The sequence below is a fragment of the Pan troglodytes genome, chromosome 3 (assembly GCF_028858775.2).
Source record: "Pan troglodytes isolate AG18354 chromosome 3, NHGRI_mPanTro3-v2.0_pri, whole genome shotgun sequence".
Lineage (NCBI taxonomy): Eukaryota > Metazoa > Chordata > Mammalia > Primates > Hominidae > Pan > Pan troglodytes.
The window spans coordinates 71,974,890-71,993,047 of NC_072401.2; positions in this window are offsets into that span (position 1 = coordinate 71,974,890).

Here is an 18,158-nt window from a genome sequence, read left to right on the forward strand (position 1 = left end):
TTACGTTGTTTAAGCCACCCAGTCTGTAGCACTTTATTATGGTAGCCCTGGCAAACTAATGCATCGCCTTTGCAGATCTTGATTAGCTGGTCTAGAAACCTTAATTTGGAATGTGTGGGTAGTTACCTCCTATTATTTTGTCTTAGCTTTTGGAGGATTTAAATGGAAAGAATCTCATTTTTAGATTACTATATGTCTCTTTTTTTTTAGTTTACTATGTATATATCTCCTTTCTAAAAATCTCTGCACTTGTTTGAACCAACTCAGTTTTATAAAACTTCAGATTTATGTACATGCATTTTAAGTCCAAACCATTGGAGAGCATCACCTTGAATGTTGCTATTTAGACAACATTAAGTTTCGATGGAATATCAAGGGAAAAATGATTTTTTAAATGGTATCTTAAGCCTGTTTCACTCTTCAAAAATAAAGAAAATGAACGAATGAGTGGATGCTTTTGATTACTAACATTAAAGATAGAACCCATGTTTTATTTCATCCTGTAAGCAGAACGTGCTCAGATAAATGAGTTTGATGATGATAAGGCAGATGTAGCAAAACCCAGATGACATTTCTTTACCTCTTACATCTAAAGGGGTAAGGATCTAGAGACATTAGCCATCTCTTTAAACATAGAAGTTTGGGAGTTGAAAGTTCAAACAAAATAAGAGAGAACAGTGAGTAAAATATTTTTGTAGTGCAACAGGAAATGAACATTCTATCAGAACTTCGTTAGCACATAATTAATTTATCCTCAGTTGTAAATAACAACAGTGATTCTAAAAATACATACCTGTGTGATGCTTCTAATTTGGTCTCATAATGCCATGAGTTGACATGTGGTCAGTCTAGTACAACATGAATATGTAAATGTGGCTTTCTTCACTAGGGTAAACACACACAGTGATGATATTACTTTGGTTGATAGTTTATACAGATCTTAAGGAACAACAATTAATTTGGAAACATAACACTGCCTAAAAATTAACATTCACACCCAGAATTACTCCTCATCAGGATTTCTAAATGTGTGTACCTTTTCATATTCTTACTTTATCCAGGAAACTTAATGAAATCCTAGGTGCATAACACTTTCAGAGTGTCTGCAGTTTGTCAGATACTCTCACATTCTCCTCACAGTGCACAGGCTTCTGTTAACAGGCAGACTTCATAGATTCTTTTTGTCAAGAGCTTATTGGAAACAGAAGTCTATTCTGTCTGCTAAATGTGAGCAACTGAGATTCAAGTTCTGGCACAGCTAAGCTGTCAACAAAATGCAGTTATTGGGCTGATGTCCAATTTTCTAATGTTGACCTGGGTCTTAAGAATCCTAATAAAGTAAAGTACTAGTGGCAACTCCAGCCAAAAGCATGCCCTGGACACCTTCATGTTTTATGAGGACCCATATCAATTTTCTATGACAACATCTAATATCTGCTTTTTTACCTGTGATGTGTTAGCACCAGGTTCCTGACAAGTAAGTCTCCCAAACTCGAGGCATTGCATTGCCGTGGAAATCAGACACTCAAATGCCAATATTCAGAACTCACCTTTTCCACTTTCATGAAAAGTCCAAATGCTTATGAAACCTGTGAAAATATTTCAAATGATATTCTTAGTAAAACCTTTCTGATTCAAGTCAAACACAGTTGAAATTTCTGTTAGAAGTGGAGGTAGGAAAAGATGGCGAGTGATTGTTTTTGTATTAACTCTCTCCTTTCAGGGAAGACTGACTTTAAAGAAGTAAAGTTTCAAACCCCCTACCACGTTTTGTTTAAGCTTTATACCCCTTTGTTTAAAAAGTAATTCTTTCATTTTTTTGTTTGCTTGTTTGATTTTGTTGTTGTTGTTGTTAGCTAAATTCACACCACTGGTTGAGATTTAAGTGATAATCAGGAGCTCCCAGCCCAGACACTACACAAACACTCCCTAAGTTTCTGTAGGTTTCCAAGGGTTATAGCCTTGTGGTTGCATCTGGCTCTAAATTCCTCTTTATACTGAACTCTTATCATAATTTTTATTCCTTTTTGTTCATCTCATACTGAACTAGACTAATGCCTAACCCTTTTTAATTTCCACAAACCACCCAGACAAACCACTCATATATGTAATAGGCTTTACTGACCTTTTAGGGCAATGGAAAGAATTCTAGCCTGCCTCTTTGCAAATTCTCTTATCCCAACAAATCCTTTGGCCATTTTGCCCCCGAGAATTTTTCACTGGCCGTAATTCTGGCTTGAGTCTTTTACCAGGTTGCTTGACCCACTGTTCCATTTTCCTTATAGCTCTCCTTATGGCTTTTTATGTTTACCTTTTGTAAGATTGGTCAAAATGTGGTTTCTCCCTTTCAGTTCAGATTTTCTCACCTTATTTAGCTCACTTCCTCTAAGTTTGCTCTGAGACTACAGTTTCACTTTCAAAGGCTCATTAATGTGTGATTTTAAAAAAGGGCCACAGCACTCTGTCTTGTCCATTGGCAGACCCAAGTGTGGGGTAGTCTTTTTCTCCTCATTCCCTTTCAGTCATTTTTAGTTAGCAGAAATAGAAAAAGTTATTTTCCCTTCACAGGAAAATAAGCATATAGCTCCCAAAATAAACATGACTATATTCGACTAGCTTTGGTTCTAAGTTATCAAAGTTCATGGTACATTTGAAATTTGGATTGGCCTTTCTCTTTCTGGTGAAAAATAAACACCTGTTACTATTTTTTTTATGGCATTTCACAATGTGGGCATATGATTTTTGCTTTGGCAAGACTTTTGGAAATGGAAAGATTAGAAAGAGCCCACCAAAATCTTTTCCAAATGATCATATGTTAAATATATTAGCCTTTTACGTTTGAGAGAGTATGGTTAAACACTACTGAATTATTTTCCACTTTCTGGGTCAAAGAATTGCATATGCAAGAATAGATCCAGAATAAATTTCAAAACAAGCGAAAACATATGCCAGTAGCCATCTTTTGAGATGTTCTCAGAACTATCTTAACTGTGCTTATTACCAAATCAAAGATTAAAGTACACTAACACATACAAAAGTATCACACAAGTTCAGTTCTCCATGTCCTAAATAGATACTCAATGAATCTGAGCAGAAAGATGTGAAGCTTCCCCCACTTTCTTTCAGTGGTTAGTTATCTCAGTTGGTGATTTTTTTTTGCTTGCTTATTTATTTATTTGTTTTTCTTCTTGTTCATAAAAATACTATATTGCAAGGTAAAATGTAGAAATAATTTTTAAAAGGGGCAAATAGGTCAGGCATTGTGCTTCACACTTGTAATCTCAGCACCTTGAGAGGATGAGGCAGGAGAATCCCTTGATCCCAGGAGTTCAAGACCAGCCTGGGCAATATAGGGAGATCCTGTCTCTACAAATTATAAAATAATAAATATTAGCCAAGCATGGTGGCCCGTGACTGTGGTCCCAGCTACTCAGGAGACTGAGGTGGGAGGATAGCTTGAGCCCAGGACATTGAGGATGCAGGGGCTGCAGTGAGCCATGATTATGCCACTGTACTCTGGCCTGGGCAGCAGAGTGAGAACCTATATCAAAAAAAAAATAAAGAAAAGAAGAAGAAGAAAAGGAAACAGAAGAAAAAGAGGGAGCAAATAACAGACAACAAATAAGAAACAAAGAAAACAAGAGCGACGAAAGAGCATATACAATGGAATCATGGATAAGACTTAAACATAATAACAATATACTATAAAGCCTTTTTTCATATGTATACCAAGACATTGGTAATAGACGGTAATTTGAGAGAGTTCATGGCTTTTTTCATGTATGAATAGGGCTGTAGTTTGCAGATTTAATCTCAACTATAATAGATGCTCACAAATTTATTCCGATTGTTATGTCAGGGTCACTCTGACATTCATTTAGAGAGTATTTTTTTAATGGCATATGCAGACGTGGAGACAGAACAAGAAGAAAGTCTCCAAATATTTTAGCTTTCTGGACGGTTTTTATGGTGTTCACATTTGTGGGTAAAGAATAACTAGCAATGTTTTTTCTTTAGGAAAGCACGAGACGTCATATGATGAAACTTTGAGTGGTGAAGTCTTTGCAAACTCTCTTAAATCTAATGACTTCTGGGTACAACTATACTTTGTCATATGAAAAGAAAAGTTACTTTTTTCTCTGGTGTCTGTTGATAGCTTTGAAGTGAGTTTGTGTCTTTTTTTCCCTCTAAGCCCCACTTAAATCAGCTTCCTAGAGACTTGGAGCCTAAAAAAAAAAAAAAAAGACTTGAGAGAAAAAGAAAATTAAATGTTTTTCACATAGCACTTGGGTGATTGCTATAGTAGACAAAACATTTAAAATGTTATATTAACTGCTAAGAGTTTAGAATTCATTGATAATATAAGATGGAAAAAAAAGGTATGTATGTGTATTAGTCCATTTTCACGCTGCTGATAAAGACATACACAAGACTGGGCAATGTACAAAAGAAAGAGGTTTAATGAACTTACAGTTCCACGTGGCTGGGGAGGCCTCACAATCGTGGTGGAAGGCAAGGAGGAGCAAGTCACGTCTTACATGGATGACAGCAGGCAAAAAGAGAGATAGTTCGTGTAGGATCTCATGAGACTCATTCACTACTACAAGAACGGCACAGAAAAGACCTTCAGTCACTTCCCACAGGGTTTCTCTCGCGACATGTGGGAATCGTGGGAGTTACAATTAAAGATGAGATTTGGGTGGGACACAGCCAAACCATAACGGTACATTTGCATCTGTACTTGCTGAATTAACTGCTAACTGTATTTACAGACTGTAGCATATAAGATAAACTGTCTTAGGTTAAGCATCATTATAATGGGGAGTGTCTCCAAAAAATTTAGTATCACTTAAAATTGACCATGCATATTTTCAAATACAATAGCATTAGGCTTTAACTTTTAGATAAGTGTATCAGATAATAGAAAGTACAATCAAATCTTTTAGAAACACTTTGCTGTTAAAGTATTGACTCTTAAAGGAATTATAAGAAGGGTATGTGGGGAGATAGGGTGAGCATGTTTGCATGAAGTGATGCAGAATAGAAAATGATTTCCTTTATTTTTTGAAGACACAGGACTAAGATTGGCTTAAATGTTTAATATTTTCTTATCTGTTAACTTTAAGAAGTTATTTAAATCTGATTTTGGTTTCTCTTTTTAAGAAATTTTGCATTTATGGGTCTAGGCCTGGCTCTTCTAATTACTGATACTGTACTCTTGGATAATTTATAAGACCTCTGAGTCTTTGCTTTCTTAACAGTATAATAGGGATGAAAACAGGGGATACTTTTCTGATGAGGTGAGGGTAGGAATTAAGTAAGGTAATGTATCTAGAGTAGTGCCAGGTGTGTGTTAGTTACTATTATTACTTTGATCCTTAAATGCAAGATGAATTCACATGATGATTTAGGCATTTTCTTGGGAAACATACTATAAGAAAATATGGATGTTTCTTTGGTACATCATGCTTCCTTTGCTGAGAGGCTGCTATAATCCATCTCCAGAGGAAGTATCTTTGGCGCATTCTTGATGCACACTGTAAGACTGCAGAGTAATTAGAGTTTATTTTTTAGACCAAGAAGTTTTGACTTTCAGGTTGTCAATCTTTCACCTGTTCTACATTTGTGCCCTTTATGTGAAAGCTGCACCAAGAGGAATAAAATATTCCCTTTACGTACTGCAGACTAATGAGAAAAAATTGACCCTATTTATCAATATCATCCTTAAAATCTTCCCTCTGTGCCACTTTCCTTCCCTTTGAATGCAAATGGTGCATTGTACATAACTCATCTTTGTGTTTCTTATTTTACTATATAGTACTGAAGGGTTCAGTTTATATTTTTGTGTATGTGACATTCACTTGAGTTTCAATTAACATCTAAAACCAAATTCCAACAGTTATATAAACTTGTGTGCCTTAGACTCTGCTATGGGGATTGTATCGCAGGCAGAGACAAAGAAAGATTTCACTGGGATTCTGCTTCACCTAATAGCATAGCACTGCCTTTGTGGCACAAAGAGCCTTAGAGAAAAAAATACGTTGCCTCCCATTCCAACTTTTATAGGCTTCCGTTCAAATCAGCTAATGTGGAGAATTTGCAATGAAGTTGCTTTGGATCCTTAATTGTTTGTTTGTTTATTTATTTTTACATGGCATCAAGAAGCCTGTATTTAGTATACACTACTAAAAAATATTGATTCAAACTAGGAATCAATTAAAATTCTAAAAACTCTTCATAAATCACTTAATGGAATAGAGAGAGTTTAGGATAATAATAAATAGATCATTTTTATTAAATAAGTAAATCCTCTTTTAATACCACATTGCAAGTAGGAAGTTAATATATTTTGCTATTTATCAAGTACTTTAATTAGAATATTTTAAAGCTAAATATGTCCATTTGTATGCACAGGGGAAGTACAATTACTTTTCTCATCTTTACAGGGATGAGATATACTGGACAAGTTTTGTTTTTTAATCACACAAGAAAAGATATTTCTAAGCAGTTTTCCAGATTTATAACCTGTGTAAGTTTTCATTCAGTTATTTTTCTGTAAGGGCAAATAACCTCACAAGTTAGTTGTTTAGAAATTTGTTTCACAACCAATTATGAAAATATATAACTGAATGTTTCCTTAGAACAGCCTTTTAGAAGATGCTATCATAAACATTTAACTTTTATTTGCACATCCACAAAAATTTTAAGAAGCTACTGTGAGACGGAGAATCACATTGGTAAAGCAATGTTAAAAATAACAGTGGGGAAAGTTTAATGAATAATGGTTAGAGGGAGATAAACTGAAGGCATTTTTTCCTGTTTCTACTTTACAGGGGGAAAATATAGAAAATAGGATATGTAAATACTGCACAAGATCTGATAGTATACTACCCAATAGTATCAGGTAGTAGGGAAGAGTTGTTTGGTTTCCACAGATGACACAATAAAGCTTCTGGCTTTTGGTTTCAGAAAGCCATTTTCACATTTCACACACTTCCACACACACTGTACACACACTGACACATACCCTATATATCTCAAAGTATTTCTCCATTGCTTCTGTTGTTTAGTGCTGCAGTGTCTCTTGCCTTAGTTCTATCTCTTTTTTTCTCTTTGACTTGTTGACCTCTGCTCTGAATTGTTCCCAGTCCCTTCTAAGTCTGAAATTCTTTGATTCAGTGATTCTATTTATGTTCTGTACGTATCAGGTATATTTATTTCAAGCCAATTGAGGAATATATAATACTAAGTTGCTTTTCTATTTCTTTTTCTAGTTGGCGAACATATAGAATTACAGAAAATTGTAGGAGAAAAACAGGATAGATGACTTCTATTCGTTCATTCCCAAGTGATTGCTTACTATTTCCCAAGGGCTCCACTAGATACTAGATATGCAAATAAGACTAGGTTTCAATTAATGCATCAGAAACTGTCAGTGAAGTAGAAGAGTCAGACACATAAACAAGGACAAATGCAATAAAGTAATACAAGTACTATAACTAATGTATACATAGGTCACAAAAACAGAGCTGGTCAGTTCTCCCTGGGCAGCCTGGCCACCAGGAACCTGATGCCTGGGCTTCATTTAAAAGATGAATAGATTTTGACATACTGGGTAGGTCATTCCAGGCAGAGGGAGATGTGTGAGCAACACACATAAGTATTCAGTACAACTAAAGAGTAGAGATGGTCTTCCATTGGAGGAGTTGGATTTCATAATGTCAGATATTGGTCTCCTATTTGTGGTAAGTGTACCAAATGCTTCATATATTCCATTGGAGTACAAGAATACATTAGAATTTCTATTTAATTTTATATCATCTTTTAATTTTTATTACTTTTTAGTGTGGGATATATATATATTTGTGTGTGTGTGTCTAATTTATAAGTAAGCACATGTAGTCTGTCAGGTGTATGCTTAAAAACTGCTTAAGAATGAGACGTGCAAACAAAATGTTTAGAGATGACTACTCTAGGAATCAGAGGTTTCAAAGAGTTTTGAACTGAGGCCATCTGTTTGGCATTGTGGAAGAAGGTGATCAAATTATTAAGAATTACTGAGATCAGCATTTTAAAAATCAGAATAGCGTAAAGCAAGTAGTCAGTGAAAAGTAGATACTATTATTCTAGTAGAAGTCGTATAGAGAAGATGTCGTTGAGAGGAGAAAATATGGGACTCGGCATTCAGTGTCCTTAAATCACGAGTCTGACAACCATGTGAATTTTTGGCAAGATTAAACTTTCAAAAGCACAATGTTCTTACCAGCTAGATAAGAATAACAATTTTTACCTCACCACTTTGTAATGAAGATTTCAGACAATAAATATAAAGGACCGGGTATAGACCATGGTCCATAGTAGATGCTCAATCAATACCTTTATATAGAAACAAACAAACTTATTGCAATTATGATATAATCGCTGCCCTCTTATTCAGAAGACTTTTCTGCTTCTTTTTCTTTTTATTCTCATTTATTTGGATTTATAAAACTCCACAGTGCTTTCAAGACAAGGATCTTCACAGACAAATGTGTCAAGAGTGTCTAGGGAATCTTTCTCTGTTCTCCTAAAGCAAATACTTATTTTTAACAGTGGTCTTATATTCTATAAAACTATTAAAAGAATATCTTCATATGTAATATTATATATGACAGAAAGATAAATTTAAGTCAATGTTCACACTTGACCATATTCACACTCCATATTAACAGTGGAGAGACTCATGGTCTTTGAGTCTTATTTTGGCCTTTACTCAGGTTCTGACTCTGGACAAGAATCAGTTTGGCCTAAATTTCAATAGCTTGGGAGAGGTCCTTGACAACTGATGTCTACATAGAATTATGTCTTAATACTCCTATGAAAATAAGAGTAACTCTGTATGTTAAATAATTTCAGAGTGTAAACACAGCTGTTTTGACCTCTCTTCCTTTTGCTTTAAGTATGCGTGTGTGTGTGTATGTGTGTGTATGTAGGTACACACATATAAATACATGTAGAAACTCTGCTTTCTATTTAATGATGCATGTATGCAGATTATTCAGTTGAGCCAACATGACTTAAATATACACACACACATATATATATACACATATATGTATGTACACACATATGTATATATACACATATATGCATATATACACATATACACACGTATGTGTGTGTGTATATATTTTTAAAGTCATTTTGGCTCAACTGGAAAATCTGCATACATGCATCATCAAATGCAAAGCAGAGTTTTAAAATTATGAAGTAGGCATGACTTTATTGAATAATTTGCTATTCTACCCAGATGTTATCAGAAGGATCTACCCAGATGTTATCAGAAGGAATTGATGTGCATCAATTATCAGTAAAAAATTTAAAATAATTATTTGTGGTAGATACTATAAGAAATTTGATGATGGCATATTCTATAATTTCACATAGGATTTAACTTGTTTAATTACACAAAGATACATTTTGAAAATAATTTATCTTGGTAGGATCACCAGTATGTTGGGGGGGAATATAAATCAAAGGTTTCAGGTCAACCTTAAAAATAAAATGTATCACAGATTAATTATTTTCTAATTCTTATTTACTGCATATTTTTATCCTGCTTGGAATTTGCATTTGGTCAAACTTTTTTTTACATCTATTGAGAGACACTGTAGGGGAATGAGAGTCACAGTAAGATGTTGGCAATAGGAAGACACTCAAGTGTTTCAAGAAGGCAAGTGACATGTCCGCTTTATATTTTTAAAAGATCACTCAAAGTGCTAGGTGTAGAAGGGGTTGCAAGGGATGGGGTATGTCAAAATTTAAATATTAAAAAAACATAAAACAAAAGACACTATAAATGACCAAAAGAAGCCATGGCAAACAAAGTTAAAATTCAGGCAGGAGCCCGGGGAAAATATTTACAGCATATATAAAAGACAATGTGAGTATGCTGAGATAGATAAAAGTCCTAAAATCAATAAGAGCAAAATGAACTAATGGAAATAGGCAAGAAATGTGAATGGGCAATTCACGCAATTCACAGATGAAATATTAATATGGCCAATAACATAGGGTAACAAATTCAATTCAACCTGGGTTTGGGAAAATACAAGCAATGAGTTATAAATTTTTATTTATACATTTAAAAAAGAGTTTAATCATATTAATTAAGAATGAAATGAAACAGTATCATATGCTGCCATTGAGAGTGTGACTAAATATAAGCACTTTAGAATTAAAAATGTATTTGTTTTGTGTCTACCTTCCATGATAGACATAGTCCAAAGGATGTAAAAAGATATTTAGTAGAATTATATTGTTTATATGTATACATATAATATGTGCGTATATATGTGTATGTATACTATGTATAGTATATATAGTATATAGTCATATACATATACATAGTATATATATAGTATATATACTATATACTACATATATAGACTACATACTATATACTATATATAGACTATATACTATATATAGACTATATACTACATACTATGTATAGACTATATACTATATATAGACTACATACTGTATACTATATAGACTATATACTATATATAGACTATATATTATATACTATATAGACTATATACTATATATTTCTATATACTATATACACTCTATATACTACTATATATACTCTATATACTATATATATACAGTATATGTATACTGTATATATATAGTATATGTATATATGTGTGTTAAAAGATAAACAATGACATGTGCTTTCTACAGGGACATATTCATGAACATAGAAATATACAGAAAAAGGTGTGGAAACATGAACACCAACCTGGTTATAATAATTATCTCTGGGTGAATAACCAGACTTTGCAAATCAGCAAATCAAAAAATAATTTAATCTTCTTGTTCCCATTTTTTAAATCAGGAAAATGTATTTCATGTAAAGACAGTATAATAGAGTGAGTAGAAGTGCAACCTCTGGAGTCAGACTGGATGATTTTAAATTGTACCTCTGTCATTTACACATATGTGACTTTGGGCAAGTTACTTACATTCTTTGTTCCTTAGGGTTTTTATCTGTAAAATGAAGATAAAAATGGAATTACTTATACATCTTCTTGAATATAGTTGATAATTAACTGAGATAAAAATATAGAGATAGATAGAAATAGATACATAAAGGGTTTAGCATCAACCCTACCACATGGTACATGTTAATTCTCAAGACACTTGTAATTTGAAGTATTTCTGAAATTCAGTGTGATTCTAAGGAAAGAGATTACTGTCAATTTTGGAAAATGTATACAGAGATATGATTGCAGATCTACAGAATGATAGAGAAACTTTAACAGAAAACGGAAACTTTAAGCCTCAGATTGAGATAGGTTTATGAGAGGAAACATGCATCAGTGAAGAAAACACTTCTGGCTGGATTAAGGAGTTCACTTAAGGATGTTGTGAGAGAAAAGCATGAAGCGTGAAAGCCTTTGAATTCCATGCTTAGGGGTTTGAACTTTATCTCTGTAGCAAAGAGTCTCTGATGATTTTTGAGCAGAGGAATGACATGGTATGTTAGCTGTTTTAGTTTCACTTTCCTATTCTAGTATACAGGATTGATTGTAGAGGTACAACCAAAGCAAGCACATATGTTATGACTATAACAATATTTTGTATGGTGAAAAGGACGTGGACTAAAAATAGCTAGAGAGGGAAAGAAAGAGCAATAGTGCCTGGGAATCTTCTGATTTCCAAGAGTGCATTGTCCTTATCCTCAATAAGAGTTTCCAGATTCAGAAAACAAAAACATAGGCAACCCAGTTGAGTTTGAATTCCAGATAAATAACAAAAAGCTCTTTTATGTAAGTGTGAACATCCCAAAGTCTATCTAGCAGTCCTCTTCCCTGGTCCACACTTTATCTTTTCATTCAAGTACTGATTTCAGGCAGTGCTTTAACTCTCTTGTTTGACTGTCAGTTTGGTGGTGTGAGAAGATAGAAGTATATACATTATAGTCACAACTGCTCATTCAGTGAGATAATGGTTATATCTTCTGTTGGAAACATTCTTCTTCATATTTAAAGAAGAGCCTAAAGTGGGGACAGAAAGCAAAATATTTGTGAGTGGGCTATTAGTGGCAGGAGATGCCGCCGCTCTCACACCACATCAGTCACTGGTTCAGGGCCGATGGTGCATCTTTGGATTACATCCCAACACTGCAATGTGTTATCACTCTACTAAGACTGTTAGGTTGTCTTTAATAAGTTATCCCATTCTTCCATTAAATCATTTTTCCATTACAATGGCTGATTTGTTACACAGTAAAACAAGTAAGTCCTCTGGGTTGAGCTCATTTGTCACTACTTTGCCTATAAAAACATTACTTGGTCAGACATAGTAGTAAACATAGCATTCAGCAAGGCTACACATGGTGGTGCTAGCAGAAGCATAACGGACAACAAAGGCTAATTCATATTTAGACTATGTGTCTTTTCAAAGAGGATGGTGGGACTGTAAACTAGTTCAACCATTGTGGAAGTCAGTGTGGCGATTCCTCAGGGGTCTAGAACTAGAAATACCATTTGACCCAGCCATCCCATTACTGGGTATATACCCAAAAGACTATAAATCATGCTGCTATAAAAAACGTATTTTTTTTATGTATTAAAAAAAACGTATGTTTATTGAGGCACTATTCACAATAGCAAAGACTTGGAACCAACCCAAATGTCCAACAATGATAGACTGGATTAAGAAAATATGGCACATATACACCATGGAATACTATGCAGCCATAAAAAAGATGAGTTCATGTTCTTTGTAGGGACATGGATGAAATTGGAAATCATCATTCTCAGTAAACTATCGCAAGGACAAAAACCCAAACACCGCATGTTCTCACTCATACATGGGAATTGAACAATGAGAACACATGGACACAGGAAGGGGAACATCACACTCTGGGGACTGTTGTGGGGTGGGGGGAGGGGGGAGGGATAGCATTAGGAGATATACCTAATGCTAAATGATGAGTTAATGGATGCAGCACACCAGCATGGCACATGTATACATATGTAACAAACCTGCACATTGTGCACATGTACCCTAAAACTTATAGTATAATAATAATTAAAAAAAATAAGAGACTAAAGAAAAAAAAAAAGAGGATAAATCTTTTCGCCCTTCAAAATGGAAGAGGTCAAATGTAATTCACTTGCCATCTGGAGATTGGATGGTCTCCCCAGCAAATGGTGTCATTACAGGAGCTCAGCATGGGTTTCTACTATTGGCAAGTTGGGCATTTATCAGTGGCAATAGCTGTAGTAGTCTTGGTGAGTGGTTGTGCATTTTATTAACCTGTATCTGGCCCCTTCTTCTGTCATTATGGAGGGTTTATCAAGGAATCCATTGAACAAGTACAAGAGGGACTGAGGAAAGAGGCTGCCTGACGTTCACAGAATGGGTCATCATGTTTTACCTAAACACTATGAGCCTTTAATGAGTGAATATCCTCTGGTGAGGATTGATGTATAACAGTATACCTTTATACTCAAAGTTCCATCCGTGTATCTTTCCTTTGTACTTGTTTTGTCAAAAATTCACAAAACTTGTTTTTCCAGATCCCCAGCCATTCAGCCAAATTAGCCCTGGCCTACAAATAGATACAAATCCATATCTATGGCCATTGTTCCTTCAAAACAAACTGAACATACATGTATTAAGGCCATTAGGAGTATTTTTATCTTTCCCATCCTCCAGGCTTTTGTAGCCATCCCTGAGTGAAACTGCAATACTAGTATTTCAGGTTGGTGCCAATATAAAATATGAAACCATATGTGATTGAGGTCCTAATGTACTTTTTTCTTAGTCAGTTTATCAGAATAACTCTCTGTGAAACTATAGATGGACTTGAAAGAGAGAGATTGCAATGTAACAGTAGCAGGTGCCTTGAAAGTTAGTGACTTGTTCACGCTTACATATGCCTACAGAACACAGCTTCACTTGTTAATGGAGTACCACTGTGTATGCCTAACATTATCGCTCAGCCTAGTGGATCAGATAGTGCAATAGATTTCTATTGCTATGTACAAATTACCATAAATGTAGTGGCTTAAACAACACCCATTCATTAACTCACAATTCTATAGGTCAGTGGTCTGGCATGTCATGAATGGGTTCTCTGCTCAGGGTCACACAAGGCTTAAATCAAGTCAAGAGGAGAACTGTTTCTTTCTTGAAGCTCTGGGTAAGAAGCTGCTTCCAAGAGCATTCGGGGTTTTGGCAGAATAAAGTTTCTTATGTTTGTAGGACTAAGATTCCTGTTTCTTTGCCATATGACTTTCATCATCCTCAAGTCAGCAATAGTGCATCAAATCATTTCCATGCATCAGATATCTTGACTTTTTCCTCTGTACTAACTGCAGAAAACTTTGTTTTTAAATGGCTCAATTGATTAAATTATCTCCACTGGGATAATCACATATTTTAAGGTCAACTGATTAATAACCTTAATTACACCAGCAAAGTGCATAGTGTTCTCCCACTTTGATTTGCCAGAAGTTTATAGAGCATCTGCATCTTCTTCCAAAGACATCTTAGATACCAATGAGTCTAGTAATGCTCAGCTGAAAAAACGTTTCTTGTTTCAGAATGCACTCAATATCAGCAGCCTTATGGATTACATGGTTTCAAGTCAGGTCATTGTTCACCCAACCTATTTTTTTTTCAATTACATGAATCAAGTAGCTTGTAGGTTCCCACTTATTTCAGTGCTAGAGGAACATTATGTTTAATTAGTCACACCATTCTGTCAGACCATTTTGACAGAATGAGCCAAGCCACTCTGTGTCTCTAACCTTGCTATCCATTTGGTACCACACTCATTTTTTACATGATTGAGTACTGCCATTCCCATCAAGCCCTTGGTAGCCCATTTTTATGGTGGAATAAAACACCACTGTTTATCCCCAGCTTGCCACAACAGGTGCTACAAAGATTTTTAAGGATGCTGGTGCTCCCTCACAAATATATTTCCCAGTGCTACTGTAAAGTAAGTATCCTGTGATTTTCTGTGGGATATAGGTGTATAATGGGAGTGAGAGATTAAGTTGCATATGATAAATTCAGTTCAATATTTCTATATCATTAAATTATTGGATTCCTTTTTTAAGAAAAAACAAAGAACTTTTGGTTCCAAACCATTCATCCTGGTTTCAGCCAACCAATCAGAAAAGCAATATAACTCATTTCTACTTCTTTCACCTAAAACCTTGAATCAAAATCTACAAAGTGTCAACCCATTTAAGTAAGTTCATCCTTGTCCAGTGTTTGCCCTTTTGTCTTTGGTCAAATACTTTTACAGTTCAACCCCCACATTTAGTCTGTGGGATTCTGTTGACATAAATGAACAAAACGTTGCAATTATTAAGGTTTGAGAATTATCTTTCCCCAGACCACACATTATACTAGTCCCCTTTAGGTATGCTAGGACCTTTTGTTACATATTTGGAAGCCAAGAGGATTACTGTGTGCCTTGAGGAGTATTTACATCCTTTTATAAATTACTTACTGTCTTAGTTTGTTTTGTGATGGTATAAAAAAAAACAGAGGCTAGACACTTTATAAAGAAAAAAGGGTTATTTGGCTCACAGTTTTCAGGCTGTACAAGAAGCAGGTTGCCACATCTGCTTGGCCTCTAGTGAAGGTTTTTGTGTGGCATCCAACATAGTGGAGAAGGTGAAAGTGGAAATAGGCATATGTGAAGAGGGACTGAACACAAGGGTGTCCTGGCCTTATGACACCCATATTCTCAGGAATTAATTCACTTCCTGAAAACTAATCCATTCTTATGAGAGCCAGGACTCACTTACTACCACCAAAATGGCACCAAGCCATACATGAGAGATCCATCCCCATGATCCAGACACCTCCTACTAGGTCCCACCTCTCAACTCCAACATATTGGAGTTCACATCTCAACACAGAACTTGGTGGGGACAAACAAACTATATCCAAACCACAGCACTTACCTTAGGTAATGTTATTATATGATCAAGTTGGGAAATAGCTTGCATCACTTGTGTCACATTCCCTGAGTCAGAATTTAGCCATATGGCCACACATAACTTCAAAGAAAGATAAGAACATAGTTTAGCTGTGTGTCAACAGGAACACATTTTGATAAACACAAAACTTGCTCCCACTCTCTTATTCTCATTTAAAGGAGAATACTGCCTCTTATTCTTACACAAAATCAAATAAATATTTTAAATAAATTTTAGACTTATTCACACACAGAACTCAGTCACTATCTCTACAAAGTCCCATCCACTCACTGCAGTCAGCTCAAGGTCCAGAAACTGCAGGTGATGCACAATTCTCATCATCAGGTTCAGATGCATCTCCCCATGATTCATAAGGAAGAAACCAAAATTCGTATTATCTTCCTAAAACACTCAGTGGTGGAGCAGGAGAAGAAGACACCCAATACAATCTCTTGTTAGGAAAAAAGAAGAATGAATGGCACGAGGCAGTCAATGGCTCGTAGAAAGTATGAAATCTTGATGGGGAGTCACTGCAAAGGCCGCATACCCTGAGATGAAAAAATAGTCTTAATTATATCCAAAATCTTATTTCTGGCAAGAATTGTTCTCTGAAAACCCTGGTTTGGCCCTCTTGGAAGTATGTCTTTATTTGATACCCATTATTATCTAACTATGTATGAAAAATGTCTGGCTTCCCTGGGAGCTGAGCAAATTTTGTCCCTTTATGCTTGTAGCTCTTTTTTATTTGTTTCTAGCTAGTTTCTTCCCCTAGTAACTCCATACAAAGCTTTTTTCTAGATTGTGCCTTGAGGTTTGACTATTTCATTGCTTTCTCACTCCATCTCTCTCTTTCTCAAAGTAATAACAAGGTAATTGAGGCTATCTGAAACAATAGGGTTCGGTAGGAAAAAAAATATTCTTAAACTGAAAATTAGCACACATTTGATTCTCTCTCTCTCTCTTTTTTAAACAAAGTCTTACTACACCTTGGTTACTTAAGGCCTTTTACAACTAAGTCTTTAGTATTTCCTTTCAAGAAGCAGTCAGTTTTTCCAATCTTGTAAGGCACTTCAGCTCTGGACATTGTCTATTACCTTTGATCTCTGCTTGAAAACCAGTCAATTCTTGTTTGAGTTAATCTCTTTCTTGTAACACCTGGCTAAATGTCACCAATGGTAGCCAGCATACACTGTCACTCTCTTTTAATCTTTGTCCTAGAAAGATTTTACCTTCCAAGTTATCACAAACATCTTGCTATACGTAGCAGGGCTCTCCAGTCTTCTAGCTGCTGTATCTTCTTCATTGCTGCTTGCCACCTATTTGTTAAACCAACTCCACCTATTTTCATTCTGTTATGGCAGCATACAAATTATGGTACCAATTTCTGAATTATTCATGGTTTAATTAGGAAAACAAGCCACTCTAGATATTCCAAATAGTAATAAATGTAACAGAGATAAAATAATTTTTAAAAAAGGAACATAACTTTTTGATACTCCTCCCATCGAGAGATGGGATCGGTGTCCTTTCCCCTTGAACCGGGATAGGTTTGTATCTCCTTCAACAATAGAATATGTTACAACTGATCCTATAATGCTTCCCAATCTAGAGTATAAAAATCCATAAAGTTTGTGCCCATTTCACTTGGGTTTTCGCTATGAGGGAAGCCAGACATCATGTAAGAAGACTACCCATACCAAGAGCACCACGCTACAAACTCCAGTTGACGACCAGCATCAACTGCAAGTCACATGAATGAGCCACATAGGATATTTAACGTATTTGAGCCTTCACAGCATCTAACTTCAACCATGTAAGAAACCGCAAGCAAACCCGTCCAGCCATATTTCTCCAAATTTCTGACATATAAAATTGTGGGCAAAGTAAAGTTGATATTTTATGGTGCTATGTTCAGGGATAATTTTTAAGTCAGCAATAGTTACCAAAACAATAAGAATTTGGTGCTTATGAAAACTCTTGGAAAGGATGTCTTCTTCCACAAAGGAAAATGTGTCTGCCACAGAGATTTCTCTCTCACCATAAAAAAAATAGAAGACCTGACAAAATACATGAAATTACAGTTTGCAGCCATTGGAAAACAGGCAATAAATGACACGATTCCCTGATAGAAGAACATCTAATGAGGTACACCCTGAT